Source organism: Monodon monoceros, unplaced genomic scaffold, assembly GCF_005190385.1.
Source record: "Monodon monoceros isolate NGI ecotype Baffin Bay Population unplaced genomic scaffold, NGI_Narwhal_1 Super_Scaffold_20, whole genome shotgun sequence".
Lineage (NCBI taxonomy): Eukaryota > Metazoa > Chordata > Mammalia > Artiodactyla > Monodontidae > Monodon > Monodon monoceros.
The window spans coordinates 15,158,765-15,164,764 of NW_021703777.1; positions in this window are offsets into that span (position 1 = coordinate 15,158,765).

Genomic DNA, 6,000 nt, shown 5'->3' on the forward strand with positions numbered 1-6,000 from the left:
AAGACTTAAATAAACATTTCTCCAAAGAAGATATATAGATTGCCAACAAACATATGAAAGGATGCTCAACATCACTAACCATTAGAGAACTGTAAATCAAAACCACAATGAGTCATCTCCTCACACCAGTCAGAACGGCCATCATCAAAAAAATCCACAAACAATAAATGCTGGAGAGGATGTGGAGAAAAGGGAGCCCTCCTGCACTGTTGGTGGGAATGTAAATTGATACAACCACTATGGAGAACGTTACGGAGGTTCCTGAAAAAACTAAAAAAAGAACTAGCATATGACCCAGCAATCCCACTACTGGGCATATACCGTAGGGAAAACCATAATTCAAAAAGATACACGTACCACAGTGTTTACTGCAGCACTATTTACGACAGCCAGGACATGGAAACAACCTAAATGTCCATTGACAGATGAATGGATAAAAAAGATATGGCACATATATACAATGGATTACTACTCAGCCATAAAAAGTAACGAAATTGAATTATTTGTAATGAGGTGGATGAACCTAGAGTCTGTCATAATGAGTGATGTAAGTCAGAAAAGCAAATACCATATGCTAACCCATATACATGGAATCTAAAAAAAAATGGCTCTGATGAACCTAGGGGTAGGACAGGAATAAAGACACAGATGTAGAGAATGGACTTGAGGACCCAGGGGGAGAGGGAAGGGTAAGCTGGGACAAAGTAAGAGAGTAGCATTGACATATATACCCTACCAAATGTAAAACAGATAGCTAGTGGAAAGCAGCTGCATAGCACAGGGAGAGCAGCTCGGTGCTTTGTGACCACCTAGAGGGGTGGGATAGGGAGGGTGGCAGAGAGGCTCAAGAGGGAGGGGATATGGGGATATATGTATACATATAGCTGATTCACTTTGTTGTACAAGAGAAACTAACACAACATTGTAAAGCAATTATACTCCAATAAAGATATTAAAAAAAAGAAGAATGTCATCAAGAATACTGGACTACATTCCACATAATAGATAAACTGAGAAATGGACGATATTAATGGATTAGTAAAGAGCATATGTCTTTAGTCTCAACAAATTAAAAAATTGGAAATCACTTCCCTCCAAAAAACAGTATTGTCCACATATGGTGGAAATAAAAATGGCTCCAGATATTGTGTGGTTGACGCTAAATAAGAAAAGCTAAACTATTTGACGTGGATCCAAGGAACACTCCCATTTTAGTGGCCTGGTAATTGTTAACATTCAACAATTAGAGTAGAAGACGCAATCCAGGATACTACTTGGCTTTGCAATGCATACTATTTACATAGTCAAAATGATTAAAAAGCTCCTCAGTAGTTGTTATTTTTTAGAATCAACTTGTAGACAAAATATGGAAGGCTAAAATATAGATGCTGAAGAGAATATTAATATAAACAATGTTTAAAATATAAAATTAAAGGTGCAGATTATTGAAGTTGAAGGCAGAGGGAAGAGTACACATACCAATACCCTCATCTTCACAGAAAGAAGTCAGGAAATGCTGTTTAACTCTGAAGGAAGAAGATATAGATCTTTCTTTTCCTTTCTTTTCTTTAAGAACATCACATATATATAAAATTAGGTTCATGGCATAATATAAGCATCATTATGTCCAAAGCCCCTCTTTAATTTATTTTAATTGTATTTTTTCTTTGTCCTCATACTTTTCCAGTCATATTCCTCTCTTCTTTCATTCCTATCTCTAGAATACTGAATGCATAGTTTTTCAATCCATTTCATTGCCAATCAATATGCTTATTTAGTTGTAAATGTATCCTTGAAAATATACAGTGTTTTGTGAAATACATGTGTGCATGTGTGCTACTCATTGTGCTAAGTCTTCCATTATATGCTCATACTACATTTAATTTCTCAGTTTTCGTAGCAAGGGATGCCTTGGTTGCTTGTACCTCTTTGTTACAAAAACTAAAAGCATTTTAAACATTCTTATATAAGTCATCTATGCACGCTTAAAGTTTCTTTATAACCCATGTGTGAAAGAAACTTCCACCCAAGATTCCTTCCATCCTCTCCCCGCTCCTTCATATAGAATCACACTTCCTTTGTGGTCTGATGGCTCTGCCAGCATCCCTTTACTCACTCTCCATTTTCTCTCATAAGGATTTCTATTGATACACTTCTTCCATGGCTAATGCCATCTTGATGTTTTATCTTCAGAGGATATGGACTACACAATCTCTGATACAGTGCTTTCCTTTTTCTTGATTAGTTGGTTCTAATTTCAAGCATTTCTGTGACTCATTTTTAAAATCTTTTTCATTTCTCTCATTCAATTCTTACTCTTTTCGCTCATGTTTTAACTTTTTCTACTATATATCCTTCAATATATCAACTGTAATTACTTCAAAGCCCCTGTCTGATGGTTCCAATTTATGGACCCTCAGTCTCTGGTATGGTTCTACTGATTGATTTATTGCTTAATAATGAATTAGTTGACGATTTTTTCCTATTTTGTAATGCTACACCAGCAGCAGGCAATCTCTGCTTGGAACCAATGAAGGATCCTCAATATTAGTGGGTTTCCTGCCCTTTCTCTAGTATCAGTGCAAGATGGATGGGGAAAGGCCTTCTCTTCCCAAGCAGCTGCCAAGATTTTCTTGGGTCAGAAGTACTGGGGAGGTGGGGGTGGTTCTAGCTTTTCCATCAGTGCTAGAGGGCTTCTGCTTTTATCCTTTTTCCAGTGGTAGTGGATGCTGTTCTGGGGCCATGGTGTGAAAGACTTTTCTCCTTTTCCCCCAAGGATAAGTCAGCTTTTGCTTTGCAGAAGAGAAATTCCAATACATAGGCATTATTCAGTCCTGTCCCCCAGCATCAGCCAATTACCACCTGCATGCCTGCATGCACAGATTTACTTTGCACGTGCGTTCATGTCTAACACTTCTTCCTCCCACAATCTGCCCTATGTGTAACATTCAGTATACCCTATATCTCCTCCTCTGCTTGTTACCTTGTGGAATTCAGTTCATCTGCTTGCCTTACAACTTCAGCCTTACAAAATCTCTAATGGGTAAAAAAAAGTTATAATTTTATAATTTATATGGCTTTGTTCCTGATGTGGGAGCAACATCCTCCTCTTGCGGCTTTCTAAGCAGAAGCAGGACTCAAACTTATTTTGATATTGCAAACTCTGTAATTCACTGTCTCCCAATTGAACTAACATGATGAAAGCGCATAACGAAATGGATCTTGATGATTATTTATGCTTTTAAACAAATATTTGCATGAGGAACTTAAAAGCCTCTTGGGAATGCATTTCTACCAAGAAAAGAGAGTAAAGAAGACACATCTGACCTAGTAATAAAACTTTAATCATCATAGGCAGAAGACAATAAGAGTTTAGCATAGTGTTTGTAACTCAAATTATCTTTAGGCTCACTCCCTCATGGGGGATGTGTGGTTCCTTCAAAACCCTGGTCCAAGATTACACTGAAGGACAAAAGCACAAGCTATTAATTACATATTTAAATTAATTAAATTAATTGACATCAGTAAAAACCCAAACATCAACAACTCCGATATTTTTCACCTTCTCCTAATGTTAAAAGTAGTAGCTATACTATTTGTAATGAGGTGGATAGACCCAGAGTCTGTCATACAGAGTGAAGTAAGTCAGAAAGAGGAGACAAATACCGTATGCTAACACATATATATGGAATTTAAGAAAAAAAAATGTCATGAAGAGCCTAGGGGTAAGACAGGAATAAAGACACAGACCTACTAGAGAATGCACTTGAGGATATGGGGAGGGGGAAGGGTAAGCCGTGACAAAGCGAGAGAGAGGCATGGACATATACACACTATCAAACGTAAGGTAGATAGCTAGTGGGAAGCAGCCGCATAGCACAGGGAGATCAGCTCGGTGCTTTGTGACCGCCTGGAGGGGTGGGATAGGGAGGGTGGGAGGGAGGGAGACGCAAGAGCGAAGAGATATGGGAACATATGTATATATATAAAACGGATTCATTTTGTTGTAAAGCAGAAACTAACACACCATTGTAAAACAATTATACTCCAATAAAGATGTTAAAATAAATAAATAAATAAATAAAAGTAGTAGCTATAAAGCTCTTGTAGGGGAGAAAAACTTTTCCTTCTTCTCTTCTATGTTTTTTGGCTGGCCTAATAATTAAATTGACATCAGGTAGATTAACAGGAGAAAAACAAATTTTATTTTGTACATACGGGAGTTCATAAAAATATGATATACAAAGACATGACCAAAGCGGGCAGCTTTTATACCTTTCAGACAAAGAAATAAATTTGTGAAGAATTAATAAGACAAAGGGGTTGGGGCTTGGGATAGAAAATTAGTGAAGAACTAACAAGGTCTGTTTATACAGGCTTCTCAGCCCTGAATTCCCTAATTCTGGTGGTAAGGATACCTTCTACTCTCCTGGTACAAGAAGGGTACCTTTCATGGGAGATTTATTTATTGCTTTCAGGGTGACAAAGGAGGGTCACAGTGTCCTTGAACTGGCTGTTTCTTAAGTAACTTTAATTCTAAATAATTAATATGCCAAAGTGGCATATTTGGGGGTGGCCTATTCTGCTCCCCTTCACTCTATATAGCTATATATAGCCTTATATCATATACAACTCTATATGATATTTTTACCTTCCATCCAATTGATCAAAATTGTGTACTGAATAATGAATACATTAAATAATCTGTATGTCCCCTAGTCACCTCCCTCAGATGAATACAGACCACATTGTTCTGAGACAACTCCCTCTTGATTTAGTTCTTAGATGACACCTCTTATATGTACAGCACATTACAGCACAATACACCTCTTAAGCGCCATAATACACGCACACTACACACTCATGAATTCTTGTTCTTCATGTGCCTATGACTGTTCTTGTTTCTCTTTCCCCATGATCAACCACAATAACTAATTTTTGTTTACTTTCTCATTTCACCCATTCTTATGATTCTTAACAAAGGACAAGGAGAAATGGTATGTGTATTTACAGTGGGCGTACATGACAGTAGTTACCAATAAAAGCCAAATATTTCACAAAAGTTTTTCTAAGATATTGCAGTATAAGCACTAAGGCTTTTGGTGCCCCTGAGGATAAAAACAACACTCAAGCAGAGAGAGAGGAAAACTGCCAGCTTCTATAAGTTTCACACATTGACTTTATCAAAGAAAGGTCTTTAAAAAGCACAAACAAAAGTGGATACTGACAGTAGCAATGGTGATACCCAGAGGGAGGCAATAACGGTGATGCCTGACAGTAAATAGCTTAGTGGGAGAGACAGAATTCACTAGATTGGCCTCAAAGATGAGCATTTAAGGGAGGAGCAGCTGATACTAGAGGAGGCCAGAGTACTGAGGATAGTTGACTGATAATTTCTGTTCACATCCAAAACATGCCCAGGGAATGCATAGAATTAATTAGGATGGGGAGACTTTTGAGGGTATTGAAGTCATAATAGAAATTGGAGAAATTACCGAGAAATATCAATTTACAAATGGTTAAAACAAGAGGTACAATTAGGACATTAACTAAGTTATATTAACTATAAGCTCTTTGTTCTTGCTACAACTTAATCCTGTTAGTGGTGGTAAGAGAAAATGTTTTCACTGTCTATATTTTTCAATAGCATTGCTCTTCTTTATAACTGTTTTTTCTTTCCAACATAGTACTCACTGCTTGTGATAAAAATAATATTACTATTTTTATAGAAGTAAACATGTTAGAGCTGGAAGGGATCTTGGATATCATCTCATGTCATCACCTCATATTATAAAGAGATAATTTTAGTTAATATGTTATCCAAATCACCTATCTGGTAGCTGAGCAAGAATGAGTAATTCAGAAAGTCATACTGTCCACGTGCTGTGCTCCTTATGACACTAAACTGCAATATTTAGAATACTGCACCATTTTAGAATACCTATTTTTGACATGAGGAATCTGTTTCAGAATCTAAATTTTACATAAAAAATCATAAAA